General features: G+C 40.1%; 1 long non-coding RNA gene across 1 annotated transcript in view; it reads right to left on the reverse strand.

Annotated features, from left to right (window-relative positions):
- LOC308061490 overlaps positions 1 to 15,860 on the reverse strand; it is a 45,404-nt gene continuing 29,544 nt past the window's right edge. The window contains exon 2 of the long non-coding RNA XR_013927252.1: positions 1 to 15,860. This exon is cut by the window's right edge and continues 28,807 nt beyond it. This is a non-coding gene — a long non-coding RNA (uncharacterized lncRNA).

Raw genomic sequence — 15,860 nt, forward strand, 5'->3', positions numbered from 1 at the left:
TGTCTGCTTGGTGTTGCTGAGGCTGCTCTAGTGTGTCCTCTTCTGGGTCCCTGGGTTTGAGAAGGATGTTGGACTGAAAGAAGGTCTAGCAGAGAGCTACCAAGATAGTCAGAGGTACCTGCCCTGTGGGGAGGGGCTAAGGGACTATGGCAGGGAGGGGTTAGTGGCAGCATGCAGCTACTGGAGAGCAGGATAAGGGGGGATTCAGTAGCAGCCTCAGGTTACTTCAAGGGGAGTTACAAGCATAGTAAAGCCAAGCTTTTTTGGATAGTGAAATATGATAAAGCGTGGGACAAATCATAATTTAGGGATTTCAGAGTGGCCTTTCTTGGCTAGGAGGGTGGTGCAGCACTTCAGTAGGTTGCCAGAAAGAGCTGGGATCAGCATTCTTGGAGGCTTTCAGAACTCTGCTGGACAAAGCTATGGCTGACCTGCTCTAGTGCTGGAGACTTTCCTACCACTCAATCAGGAGGCTGGACTGGATGGCCTCCAGAGGTGGCTTCTAACCAGTGCTTCTATGATCCTATGAATCTGATGAGGTTTCATATATTTTTTTATACACACGACTATATAGCAGCTATAATTTTCACAGTTAAAACTAAAGGAAAACAAAACAAGACTATAATCCTTCTGATTCAGAAGATGTCAGCCATCAGTAATAGAGACGTTAGCAGACTCTCATAGGATTAGAGATGCATTTGCTCCCTCAGACACGTCATGTATCGGATGCACACTTTCAAACGTGTGAGGGAAACTGCTGGTCCTCACAGGCTCTGGCTTACTGACTGAGTAGCAATGCCTGTGTCAACTTCTAGTATGGTCATGTCACTTTAGCAGAACTTACAGATTCTTCTGTGGAGCCATGTAACTTCCAAGCTATACTGCAAGCACATATAGGACACACCTTTGGTTCCAATAAGGACATGGATTTAGTTACAATGGTATTAAAACATCAGAAAAGGAAATACTTATTTAATGTGTGAAAATAACAGTCATGAAAAGAAACAACAATCATGAACAGAATGATAATCCCCAAGTATTTCTGTCCAGGTTGCTAAGTGAAATCTATTTTCTCTGTCTCAGTTTGGAGATATTTTGTTGTTAAAAGGTGTGGTATGTTACTGAGCAACAAGGCCCCAAATAAGAACACAAAAGAATAGAGCAGAATCACATTGAGGCAGTTAGTATGTATTAATGTATCATAGATTAATATCTTGTTCAAAATCACATGATTGTAGTGGATTTGGTTATTTACAATTAATGACCGCTTGAGGGCTAAGGACTTGATTTTTTTATGTATGAGAAGGATGCTGCCTTTTGCCCTTTTGAGCAGCAAGAATGATCTATGTCCACTGCACTTTGGTCTGTTTTATAAACCCTGAGCACATACACTTGAAATACATGTTATTTAAGGAATCTATGTTGTTGAAGCATCTGTTGAGAAAAAGCAGAAACTAGATCTAAATGCTTTTTCTGCACTTCCTAGCCTGAACGTATAGACTGTTGTCTTTGTTGAGCAACAACATCTGTTACTCTGGAAAAACAGATGTGTGAAGTATACTGCCAGTCGAGAAATATCAAAAAGGTGAAGAGTCTTCAGCAGCTTTAGAGGCAGCAAGGAAATTGGAAGAGAAGGCAGATGCAGTATGTGCTTGTGAACAGGCCATGCAAAAGAGGAAAAAAAGATATCATGTGAATTGTTTACTTCGGAACAATAAAGAAAAGCTCCAGGAAGAAAAGTACAATATTCTGAGGGTCTGTTTATACTTTTGTTTTATTTAATCACATTCCTTATTTATAACAGAGTTGATGACTTAGGGGTTTCCCAGGAATCCTTTCATAGTTCTGGACATTGATTTACACTGAATCTCGTGCATTTGCTATCGGGGGACGGTGGATTAGTTGAACAATAGCTGGATATAATTCTTGGCCATGTTATAACAATTCATGAGATGAAAGTCTGGCTCCAGGAGATCAAATAGGAGTTTTTTATTTTATATCAGGACTTTACCCTGTTTTTTCATTTTTTTTTCACAGCTTGATCAGAGCAGAGGAAAAAAGAAAAGTCTGCAGGTATGCTGGCTGTTTTGTAATGGCATTAGAACTGAGAACTCCTAGGCCTTGTAATGTTTTGATTTTGTTTTTTTTTTAAAGCCTCGAACCATGGAATTTCATGCTTCATGTATATGTGTAGGCTTGGAAAAATAGTTTGACTAAATGTTCTAATTTCAGAAGACAAATAGATTGAAAGTTAATGATTTTTTGAAAAATTCTTATGTTTTTCAGTCTATGAAGTGATGCTTTGGGATGTGACCTGTAGTACTGGAATGCTTGGATTAGCCAGTCTTGGATCTCCCCAGGTTTCTCAAATCCTGATGTATTTCAAAACAACCTTCTTGATGCTGCAAAAGTTGGTTAGAGATCTTTGCCCTTTCCGTCCAAGTCTAGCATTAAAAAAGCAGCACTGAGAAACAATTATTAAATAGAAAAGTATAGTTCAGACAATACATTTGAACTTCTAAAATTTTTGCTCCATTCTGTGTTTTCCCTGAACGTTTGCTTTTCCCTTTGCAGTGTTCAAAAATTATGGAAATTAGGAGATATTCTGGTAGTATTTCTTTCTTGTGGAGAAGGATTCATCTCCTGACCTTTATATCATGCTCTGTGTCTTTGAGAGCATTATAGTCTCAAGGTTGCAAGCGAAGACAAATGCAGGCAACAGTTGTTTTGCTCCTGGGCACCTTGAAGGGGGTTAGCAGAAAAGCTAAAAGTAGAACTGAGCAGACATATAGGAAATACCATCATGGATTAGGTCCAAAACCCACCTAATCCCATACCATGTCTCCAGAAATTATTAGCGTCATATTTCAGATTAAAATGGGATTATGTAGCCTTTGCTCGTCTACTAACATTTGAAGGGTAATTCTGAATTGAAATCATTTTAAATTGGCTTAGATCCTGAAGCCTGTGGTTTAATGTCTTTTGCACTGGATCAGTTGTAATGAATTATGACACTGTGTACGTTCCTATCATCCACAGAAATGACTGCTGTCTCCTTGAACTTTGCAGATTTCTTGACCTTCACAGCTTTTCATGGCAGTATGTTATCAACACTTTAATTGCACTTAGGACGAAAAGAGCTTTGGAAATCTGCTTTGTTACTGTGTTAACAGGGAAGGAGCACAGAAATTTCTTGTATACATTCTCGGAGCACTGGTTATTTCTATGATAGCTCTTCTGTATGCTGTTATGACAGCACCGAGTTCTCATATCCCTTTCAGGCTACTTTTTACAATTTCACTTCATATGATTGAGAGGGGGTTTTTTGTGTGTTTTATCATTCTCAGGGCACCTCTTAGACTTCCTGTGTTTGGCCCTGACACTGATGTTCAGAACTGCCTATGGCAAGAGGAATGTGTTAAGCAAGAAATGTGAAGACAGTAAATTCAGATAAACTTCAAAGGCAGAGTTGGTTAATTGGGGTGAAGAGCAGCAAAGAAAACCTTGAAAAGAGAGAGATGGGAGAGTGTGAGGCAATTTTATCATTAACAAAAACAGCGAGAAGAGCTCAGAGGAAGGATGTCTCAGGTGCTGGGAGGGACAGAGCAAGCAGAAAAGTTTACAGCCCACCCCCCACACCCCCCCCACACCCCCCAAGGATGAAATACTGAAATGTCTGAGAAGAAACTACCATAAAGTGTGATGCTGAAGTAAGTTTTCATGTTTCCCTTTCTTCCTCCTATAACTGTTTACAATTCTGTAATGAAAAAATTATCCTCTAGTTTTCAAAGAGTCAATAAACACTACAAATACTGTAGTTTTACACTGTCAACATAGTGCCAGGTGACTACAGATCACCAGTTTTCAGAGCATTGTTAAAATCAATAGTAATTACAGATTCCTGTTCTAACCCATAGCCCTGCTGCAACCACATATTAATTCATGATTTTGCTATCCTTTTGCCCCAGTCAATTAACTGAAATTTTTTATTGATGTTCAGACACTCGCCATGGTGGCCAGGTATGTAGGAGGGCCTGAGACAGGGGAGAGGAGTTCAGGGGAAAAATTAATGGTACCAAGCAAAGCTTTGGATTACAGAAGATGAAAGCAGATGTGGGAAATAGAGGAGTGAAAAAATTTAGATGTGGACAACATCGTGTTTCCTTGGGAAAGGTTGTGGGGTGAGACACAGTGATCAGGTGCAGCAGCAGCAAGACCCACCTGAAGCCAGTGTGACACCTGGCAAGCCATGCTGCTGGGGATGCTGCTTGTGACGATGCTGAGGCAGTTCATGTGGGGGCTGGTTGAGGTACCAGCTGGGATGGGCAGAGCATTCTGTCACTCTGCCGCAGCACAACCACACACACTCCTGCACCACCCAGGGCTGTGATTTCCAACCACAGTTGAGCATGTATTGCTGCTTCTTGTATAATAGTCGCAGCAAAGAGGCCGGTTGTATGCCTGGTAATGTTTCTGCCTCTTTCAAAGGATCACACGTGGGTACCTTGAATATCTGAAATTGGTATTTAGAACATGTCAGGTTGCTTTTAATCATTTCTTTACTCTTTCACAGTAGGAGAAAGCTATTCTCAGCAATCCATTTGCTGTGTCTGAAACACCAGTCCTGCCTGTCAAATGAGGGTAATCGCTTTGGGATGCTGATTGCTTTGCAGTTGCATTGTTATCAGCCAGGTGGGTGATGCCTTAGTGCCCAGCTGTGTGATGCTGTGTTGTGCCTGTGGGTGGGAGCCGCCTGTCTCAGGGCCTGCTGTAGAATGATATACAGGGAGTGAATATTCACAGATTTTCTTGACACAAAGTGGGGTGACCAAGTGGAATTACTAAGCAGCAAGTATAATGCAAAAGATAGTATACACAAAGTATAATAAAATTGCATTACTTACTGCAGATATGTCTGTACATTAAGGTACCAATATAACTGCTGGCTCAGGAAGTCACTAAACCTTGGTGTGTTGGAAACCGGGCATAAACACTGTTAACACTTAAACTTCTTCCCTTTGCTTTTGTTCTTCACCATCATGAGAACTAGTTGGAGCAGAGCACCTGAACTAAGGACTTTTGTCTGGATCATATGGCCCTTTCCTATTTTCTTAGCCTGAGGAGGTGGGAGGTTTGCAGGAGTTTAATTTTTGGCACACAACAGTTCAAGAATTATCATTGGTTACTCCAATTTTTCACAAGTGTTCCATCAGCTAAGTGCCATAAACTAAGTTGAACAAACAAACCAACCAGCCAAACCCTCACACAACCCCCCCCAAATCACACTGCAAACCTATGGTTGCAACAGTACCTGAAGTATCTTCTCACTTGTGTTGCAGTGACAATACTGGCACAAAAGCAACTGCTTATCCGACAGTACAGGATCCAGCAGTGTTTTGAAAGTGTGAAGGAATCTGTGAAAAATAGAACTAGGTACCTAAAGTATGCAATTTTTCTGTTACCCAGTCAGGTGCCACACTTTATCTGGAAATAATTCAGTACCAAGCATTTTAAAGAGGAAACTTTTTTTTCTCCTTTTAGTATCCCTTCAAAAAAAGAAGGGGCGGGGGGGAAGGAAATTGTTTAAACAGTAAATTAAAGCAAAGTGGGGTGGTGTTTTTTCTCTGATCTATTGCTTTTATGGCATTTTCCAGATGACTCTCAGTGTGAAAATTACTGCATCCATATGTTCATCAAATGTCTTCCTTTTACTTCTGTCAGTCCTAGGGCAGCTAGAGCAATGGCACATCAGTGGTGTATTCAGGACTTTCAGACAAATGTAGGTTGGATTCTGTAAGGCTCCTGGCAGCAATGAGAAGGGCTAAGTTTATGTCTGTCCAGTGAAACCAGTGTAAGCCAAAGGTTCTCATATCATCAACTGAGAAAGCCTTGAAGTTGCCATTACACATGACTATGTTCCCTAAATCTCCAAAGAAAGAGAATATGGATCTTGACTTCTAGGGCTGTTGGTTTGTTGTTGTTTTTAGTCTTTGGGTGGGGTTTTTTGTTGGTTTTAGGTTTGTCTGGGGTTTTTTTAAGTCTAAAAATTTTGGGCTGATATTAGAGAAGGGTAATGTTAGTAATGTTATATGGAGAGAATGGACATATATTAAGCAGAGTTTTTTCTTGAGGTAGGACTGAGTTATAGAAAAGCTTTGTAATCTCTTGTTCCTCTCAGTTATGCTGATTCTTCAGCACATGGAGATCACTGCTGAGGTGTGGCAAACTGAATGATGAAATTGTTGGATGATAAATGCTGGTATACCAATTCACCAGTTAGAACTGGTGGAATTGTTCTTTACACACAAAACACATAAGAAAGCCCTTTTTTTATTAATTTGTGATTATTTTTTAAATAAGTTTTATTCTGATGTCTCTGAATATTGTTGTCTGCATGTTAGATGATGTGGGCAGATTTTCAGCCCTTGGGCATTTGCAGACTCTTACCCCAGGGAGGCAGAAGGAACTGCGGTGGGGAGCTCAGAGAGATGCTGCAGCACGGAGGCAGGACCAGCAACTGTACTTGGCTTTCCTCCTGCAAACATGGGCAGTATCTTACTGTCCAAAAAGCTGTTACAATTTAGTAGTGATGAGAGGAATAGGGCTTGATTTCCACCTGCCTGTCTTGGGAATGTAAAGTGACAAGGGGCTGAAGCACGTGGCAGGGGACAAAGTGGCCTAAGGTGGTCCTACTGATCACAGGGGTGAAACCAGAGAGCGTTCATTCAGCTGAGGGGCAACCTTCAAGTAGACCATGTGCACTGTTTCTCCCTGCTTGATGTCAAACATAGCAGCGATTTGCTCTAGTGGCCCATTGCTAGGATATGCGGTAGCCTCCCTTGCAGAACCCTAGGAACTGCTCTGCACAGTGCCTGTCTCTGTGTGTGTGCACACAGACACCCCCGCCCCCTCACCCCCCCACAAATGGTGTTCAGAAGGGCCAAATGCAAGGCAGTAAGCACTGGCTGGTTTTGCACTATTTAAGGTTGGCAGCTGCCCAACAAATCCAGACTTGTTGCTGGAAGCAGTGGGATGGGGAGATGAGCACTGCAAAGACTGGGACCAGGTGAAGGCTTGTACCCAGCAGCCCAGCATGAACTCGGAGCTCAGGCTGACAGAATGGTGGGAGTCAAATTGGGAATGAGCTGTGTATGAGGACTAGTGGGTAACCGAGTTAACCTTAATTACAGGTGGAGACAGCAGGATGGAGAAGCTTCAGTTCTTGCAGTAAAGTGTATTCAGGAAAGCTTTTGGAAGAGTAACACAAAGACAAATCCCAAGAAGCTCTATGCATCCTTTTCCCCATTCCTGCAATCTTGCCTCTGGTGTAGGTATAGTCTGACCAGTGGTGCTTGCAAATGGGACCTGCTACTAACAGAGGACTCAGACCGCAGAGAAATTTCTTTTGATATTTGCATGCGACATAGCTTACTTCACTTAGCGTGATGGATTTGTTGCATTTGAATGGGATTTATCTTTGCCTTGATTAAAATCTTCATGCTTTGTTTTTCACTTGGACCTGCAGAGGACAGCAAACAAACAGGCTGGAACAAGAAGGAAACTGGTCTGTAACTACTATGGAGAGAGTCCCTGGGTCATACTGCCGATGCTAATTTTAAAATATCACTACTCTCTTTAAATATTTATGTAAGATTATATTTTTGCACAGTCAAGTATTCTTTTGTCTTAGTTATTGAAGTTACGGGGTATATATGGCTTCTGACATTCACACAAGCAACTACTGAAACACCAGCAACCCGCTTAAGATGTGGGTCTGTGTTAGTGACCTTCTGGTTTCTCTGCAGATTCTACTAAAATTAATTCTGGACCACAAGGGGCTTTTGAGGGAAAGGCATTTGAATAGGTTTTTCTATTTTTTCCCTGTGGGTGTATTTCTATCTAGATTGTGGACCAGTTTATGCAAACAGAGATATCGGTATCTGCCAGAAACTATTAAAATCTAAAGGACTTAGCAGTATCTGCAAGAATGTTCATATTTTTATACTTCCCAGTAATATAAACCTAAACTTTATGGTAACTTGAAAGAAAACAAGCTTAGAACAATTCTCTGTTAAGTTCCCTCCACCATTTAACACAGGGCAAACCATTCCCTCTGAGTGAGCCCAACTTTTTAGAAAAAACAACACAAATGAAAATAACTGTGTAACTGTTTGAGATCTGAATCGGAAATAGAGCCTATACTTTTGTATAGTATATATATATATACAGTTTGATTAAGTGTTTAATATCTTTCCTTAGCTGCTTGCCTCTTTACTTGCTGTGATACAGCATTTTCTGTGGAACTGTTCAAGTTCTTCCATAAGTGCAGTGCAGATCTGATGCTTAAGCTTTGTGATTTACAAATGAACTGGCAAAATAGCAAGTAGACAACCTCTGATTATTACCTTCTGGGCACTGCAGATGGTGTTCCAGAAGCTTGTGGGTTTTTTTGCTCACCTTTAAATAGCGATTTAAGACTTCTTTATATTTATACAAAGGCTAGAATTAAACCTCTGTTAGTTCTGATTGAAATGTTTTTCAGCTGTAGTAGCAGCAGACAGACTAGGTTAAAATTCAGCTACATATTCTTAATTGAATAAAAATCACTTTGCTTGTTTCACTAGATATTTTTTTTGGTGCTGTTGAAAACATCCCACTCCTAACCAGCTTGAACTGTTCTTCTAGGGAATATTTGTTGACACTAGGAACCAGAATTGCTACATTTAAATTGAGAGGGGGAGGATTCTTCAGAAATATTGGCTGTTTTTATGTACAAGCAAAAAAAGAATTCTAACAGGAACTTATTTACAGAAAAAATAGTAAAGTGTGAATGCTTAAAGAAAGTTTAGTAGGAGTGATTCCAGGCTGAGCTCTGTGTACTTGCACTTGATTGAAAAGATATCCTTTCCCAGCCAACCCTTCAGTATTTCTACTCTTTAATATCTCTTATAAATCACAATAAACTGGGTAATTTCCTGCCGTGGTCTTGGCTGGTGTAAGCTTCCAAGTCCTCTGATTGTTAACTGAAGCAATTACACACTTTAGATTGATGGCTGAACTGACTAAATTGACATGCAAAAAGTAAGTGTTTCTTTTCATATGGGAGGCATTCAATTATTTATCATAAGGGTGTTCTTAAAGTTGTGTTTACTTGAAGACCTCCTTTATCCTATTTGTTAGAATAAATAAAGCAGCAATAGAACAGAAATATACAACATGCTACATTTTTTTGCAATGGGAAAAAATGTGCCTTTCCAAATAGTAAAAATGAACAGAAAACAGAGGGGATTTCAATTGCTGTCCCTAATGTTATTTGGCTTGGAGCTGTGGAAATCTACTTACTGTATCTAAGTGGATTCTTGCTTTGAAACTAATATTCAAATATTCTTTGACAAGCAAAGAGTTTTTGGTGAAACTTCTGATTTGGCCTTTTTATCAAGAAATTAATTTTATTCACACTTTTTAATTCAACTTTTGTCGCCTTTTTAAAGGGTATGTTGGATAATGATGTCAGCTTGGAAAGGAGACTGCAAAATTTTGCAGTTGAGGTGTATAATATATAGATCAGACATATTCAGAGGGTATGTTTTGCCTTCATTTCCAAAATGGCAATTTTTACCTGACCTGACTGCTGCAAGACCCACAAGAAATCGTTTGCAGGCTGATGACCTTATTTTAGCTATTGTAGGTAAGTCAGGGTGTAGCCAAATGTCTGAACTTCGCCAGTATGTATTTGCAAACCAACCCAATCTCTTCCAAGGAATTCACACCCTGCCCTGCTCCCTGTTTTTAATGTAAAGACATACTTTAGTCCTGCTGGAAAAATAATAGAAAGGAACCCCTGAATTCTGGAAGCTGCTATCTAGTTAGGGAACAATATAACACAGAGTTTTGCAGGCTTCCTCCAGATGATCTAGGGAGTGTGGCTCAAGCCCAGCATAATACATTCATCTCTTGGACTCAAAGGTTTGTAGGCATCCATTTCCTTTTAGGCAGACCATCATCCGTTCCAACAATTATGTTATTTCTTTGTCTTGTCACTTGAAAAATGAACTGATCCCCAAATTTCCCACACCTTTAGGTTTTTTTGGCCATTGCTAATATGGGCTGGACTTAGTCAACGTTTTTAGGACGTATTCCTCATACATTACTTTAGACCTGATGATGGCCATTCAAAAAGGCTTGTTCACAACTCCTCCTGATGACACCACTTTAAAGGGATGTTTAAACTTAATCTCAAAGAAGTTTAAATATTTTAACTAGTGCCTTGTTCCTGAAGGCCCTCATTCAGCTGAGTTTGGGGATTGCTAGAGGGCACGAGTAGTTCCAGCACAGGCAGCAGGGCTGTGAACTTTCAGTAGATTCTGTGTGTTGAAGGCTTGAGTAGTTTGCTGTCACTGACACACATAAACGTATCTGAATTTAAAGCCTTTATAGTTCCATTTGACTGATGAAGTAGTGAAGGTTTAGGGTTCCTAATTTTGTTTGGTCATCTCTCAATTCAGTTATGCTGATTCCTTGTCCCTGAAATGTCTTACACCAGAATGGTTAGCTGTAAACTTCCTGAGCAGGTCTGAGTTGCTCCAGCTTCATATTTTGTAAGCTAGCATTTCCCCCTTGAAGTCAAATGCTGCTGGACTGGTCTCAATCACACAGACAAAACTTGCCTTTGCACTACAGCACAGTCCCCCAACAGCAAGTGTCAGCGAGTAAGACCAGAGCAAGACAGGAGCCCCTGCAAATTCACTGGACACCATTCAGCCTGCCGCAGCATCAGGTGAAAGTGCTGGCCTTGTCTAACAGCGTTGCAAAACAGAAACATTTATTTTAAGAATCATTTCCTTTGAAATAAAATTGGTGAGAGGTAGTGGTTTGGATGCCTGCCAACCCAGACTGCTCATTCATGGTAAATTAAAGCTCTAAAGTCTAGTGATCTTTTATTGGATTTTTACCCCGTACCAACATTACTCTGGTCTCATACTATAATAAACGTACAAAAAGCAAAAGGTTCTGAGAAAGATAGATCCTTCAGAAAAATTATCTCCCTGAACACACATCTGTTACAAAAACAAAACCCAAACCAAGCTATTAGTAATTGTCTATCTGTAAAACCCATCATGGTACCAGATCAGAAAGACCAAATAGTGATGGTTTATTTTGCTTTTGTTGCAAAACCTGGATTAGAATAGGGTGTTCTCTCCTCTGCTTACCCTTAGAAAAAAATCTGCTGATGTGGAGCCCTGTACTGAAGAAAAGTGGCTCCAGTTGGACAATCCTAAAGAAATTGGTTGGACTTGTAGCCATGACCAACAGTGCACTTGCTTTTGGGAGTGTCCTGGGAGGAAATCTGTGTATTGTCCCTTTCAGTAGAGTTAGGAGGAGCTGCTGGGGTCATTGTTATAATAGGCCTTGGCCACTTTGTTTATTTGATGAAAGGAAGCATTTAATGTTATTGATCTGATGTGCCAACAGAAGAAGATAAAGAACAGAAAACAAAAGGGAGTTTGACTTAGATATGAGAAATAACTTCAGTTTCTATAAATTATGATTCTGTTAAAGTTCTGTGATGTCTGAGGTCAACAAATATGTATTTATCTATTTCTGGTGATCTGTTCTATGAACAGACAAGCACAGGAAAGTGCATAGTTCCATTTTATCAAGGAAAACTAGTCGAAAAACCAGAGCCATCAACTCATCAAGAAATCACTCGCCATGAGTAGTTGGTGGCAATGGGGTTTAAGGTCAGTCATGAAATCCTTCACACTGCATTTGGTTCCTGGAAGATGTGGGCTTATCCTAAATTATATGCAACTCTCCAGTTGTTTGTGACTGCAACCGCAGAAAAAAAAGGAAAAAGCAATCCATCTGGATAGTATTCTCCATGTACTTGCAGTAGTTAACTAACCCTCCCTCATGTGATGATGGTGCTTTTTTCAATTTACAGTAAATAAAGCAGGGAAAAGACAATTTATGACAAGTCCTTGGCTTTTGTGTCACACTGCTGCCCGTATAAGTAGAAATTAAAACAGCCATATGGCAGCTTACTGATCCAAGTAACAAATCAGTAGGGTATTGTCCTGGTTTCAGCCAGGATAGAGTTAATTTTCATCTCAGTAGCCGGTACAATGTTGTGTTTTGGGTTTAGTGTGAGAATAATCTTGATAACACACTGATGGTTTTAGTTTAAGTCAATGAATTTTCAGTTGTTTAGGCCCTTACAGTGAGAACGCTGGAGAGGCACAAAAAATTGAGAGGGGACACAGCCAGGACAGCTGACCCCAAACGGCCAAAGGAATACTCCACATTGTAGAACATCATGCTGAGTATATAAACTGGAGGAGCTGGCGGGGGCTAGCAGATGATGTCCAGGGACTGGCTGGGCATGGGTCAGCAACTGGTAGCATCAATGGCGTATTGTGCATCACTTGCTGGTTTAGGGTTTTCTTTCCTTTCCCTTTGGACTTTATTCCTCTCCCTTTCTTCTCTTATTTTCATTACAATTGTTATTGTTGTTGTTATTATTATTTCATTTTATTTCAATTATTAAATTTTTCTTTTATCAACCCTCAGGTTTTACCTTTTTCCCAGTTCTCCTCCCTGTCCCACTGGGTGTAGGCAGGATGGGGTGAGCGAGCAGCTGCATAGTACTTAGTTGCCAGCTTGGGTTAAACCACAACAGGTACATATATATGGGCCCAGGCAGAGCCCATGCATCCCAGTGGTAAATGAAAAATTAAGAAAAACTTCATAGATCAACCAACTGATAATATATCAATAAAATGATATCTATTCCTTGGAGACCACTTGTTTACGAGTGGGTAAAGGAGAGTGCCATCAGAAAAAGAACTGATGCTTTTTTTCAGTTTCTTGGGTATGAAGGATCTTTTGTTTCTGCTGTTGCTAATATAGCAGTCTTCACAACTATAAGCTCATCCTGCTGTGGTTACTTCAGCCCAGCCACAATGCTAACGCTACAAAAAGCCCAGATCTATCTGTTAATGCTGAATTCTTCCAAAGTTAAAATGATATCAAATATTCCCTGTCCTCCAACTTAATCTCCTGCAGCACAGTAAACCTCAGCTCAGTACCTGTTTCTGAGAATAGACCTCCTGGTACACAGGTGTGGTGGGTTGACCTGAGCTGGACACCAGGTGCCCACCAAAGCTGCTCTATCACTCCCCTTCTGCAAAAGGGGGAGAAAAAAATATAACAAAAGGCTCATGGGTCGACATAAGGACAGGGAGATCATTCAGCAATTACTGCCATGGGCAAAACGGGCTCAAATTGGAGAAATTAGTTTATTACTTATCAGATCAAAGTACAGTAGTGAGATATAAAAACTAAATCTTAAAATACCTTCCCCCCACCCTTCCCTTCTTCCTGGGCACAACTTTGTTTTTTTCCATCTTGGAGCCAGCTGGCGCTGGCTCTGTTGGACATGGAGGAAGTTTCTCACAGCTTCTCACAGAAGCCACCCCTGTAGCCCCCTGCTACCAAAACCTAACCACACAAACCCAATACAACAGGTGAGCTGAGGTCAGGCATCAGGGATGGAGCGCTTGAACTAAAATGAATAGATCCTGTAATCAAACTGCTATTTAGGTGTGATTACCGTGACTTAAGGCAGCCTGGGCTGCAATGGTTTTAGTAGACTCAGGCCCAGAAAAAAATGTCTTTTCCACTAACTTTCAGAGCCATGTGTGTTTTGTTAGTTCTATTTTCTGTAACTTCTCATTAGACTAGCGATTACTTTCACATGAAATTGATGTGGTTTCAACAGTGAAAACATGTCACACATTTTGATGAATTTTGCCAAAACTTTCTTTGCAGTGCAATATTTTGCATGGTAGTTTGCAGTGTACTGGTCTCTGAAGAGTTTTTCTTTCTGCTCAGTTGTTGGTACCTACCACAGAAAGAGTGACAGCAAATCTTTAGACATGTTATCCACAGATCCATAATAAAAGTGCTATATGAAAATGTTCAATGTGAAGGGAAATAGATCAGAACAAAAAGTCAGTACTTGAATAGTCAGATATGTAATGAGGAAGTCCGCTGTTAAATATTTTCTCATCTGAGATGTTTAAAGTTAATAAGAAATGGAAAGAAAAAAAAGTAGATATATCCCTGATAAAATTTGGTTGATCTTTTCAAAATAACAATTTGAAAATTTGAGGTATTTCACTTTAACAGCATAGGAACTCTAGGACTATTAATTGTGATGAAAAGTCTTGATACGTTTTACAGATTACTGTTATATTTACCAGTATCGGAAACAAAATGCCTTTTTGATAAGATCGAGGTTTTGCATATTAACGCTGTAGAATAATAAAAAAATAGAATAGGCTTGTCATCAGCACGGTAGCGTTTTTTTGTGATTTCAGGGAAGTGGATGACAATTAACCTCCTGCATGGTACATGTCTGAGAAAACTTTATACTAACTAGCCTACTTTTTCAAAGGTGAGTTTAAAGATGAGCTCAATTGAGATCTTGGGTACTGAAAATTTTAAAGAGGACTGGTCTATGGCTTAGTTGAGGGCATTTTGTCCATAGTTCTTTTTCACTACTGAGCTAACAATTAATGGCTTTAATTTGGTTCATGGGGTTTTTTGTAAGTTTTTAGTTTATCGGTAATTAGGGCTGAAACTATGTGTAGATATCCAAGTTGCCTGGTAGCCTGCATGTGATATAGGAAATATTTCTCTGTGTCTTCAGTATGGAAATCATCTCTCTCGCACTCCCATTACTGGGGACTTCTGTGAGCACCAGCAACCCAGGGAACAAGGTTAGTGTCCTCCTGGCCAGCCACTCAGAAACCCACAAAAAACTGTTAAATGACTGAAATATTTCCTGTCTTAGTAGTTCTCAGCTCCAGCAAGAAATGGTGATACAGACTTGTTTGGGGTTTTACTGACCCCTTGGGGAAACTGGGTGCTGCAGATGCAGACAGTTCGAGAATAACAGGTATGTGTCTGGCAGTTTCCACAGAGAGCCTGCAGAAGGAAGATGGGTGGGTGGCCATGACTTCTCCACTCTGACCTGTCACCCCTCTCCCAAAGGGAGAGGGCAATTAGAGTATTCAGTTGAGTGAAAGTGTACTAGCACGAGCACATCAGCTGTTAATAAATGCTTTGAAAGTACACGCTGAGAGTCACAGTAGCTAAACAGTGGTTGCCTAGACCTTTCAGAGCTTTGCCTTCGTCAAGCTCAACAGAGACGCAAGAGTATGGTCTGCGAAACACTGTTTAAAAAGTTAACAGCCGCTTTCTTCTGCAAGGAACGCCACAAGCAAATTAGAGGTATTGTAAACAAAACTGGTTTTATGTGTTTGACATCAATGCTAATACTCTTTTAAAAAAAAAAAAAAAGTTTTAATTTAATGTTAGCTGCTTATGTTATTTGATTCCCTCTGGATCGTTTAGCTGATATCTGTATGTTGTTGACAAAACAAACTGAATTTATGTTGCTGGAATCATCACGAGTCATTAAAATAATTAAAATGAGTCAATGAAATGAGTCATCAAGTGAGAGAGTTACACCTGCAACCACCTTCTGTCCCTGAGTTATGCGACTGAATGTTTGATGATGGGCTTAAAACCTCTGGCTGTCACTTTGAAGTGTTTCTTAACAGCTCATACTGCAATCTTAGTTGTAATATTCAGTACTGCTGAATGAGTCTTTGTAATTGAATTAACTTGTTAGTCACAGAAAACAGAATCTTCCACACAGAAAGGGAACATTGCTACTTGCAAAGAAGTATTCTGAAAAAGTTTTCATAAGCATATCCTTGGGCAGAAATTAGTGATATCAGGGTTAGCCTTCAAAATTGGTGTATATATGGAGATATAGCCTGCTTTCCAGA

The sequence above is a fragment of the Falco punctatus genome (assembly GCF_963210335.1).
Source record: "Falco punctatus genome assembly, chromosome: 3".
Taxonomy (NCBI): domain Eukaryota; kingdom Metazoa; phylum Chordata; class Aves; order Falconiformes; family Falconidae; genus Falco; species Falco punctatus.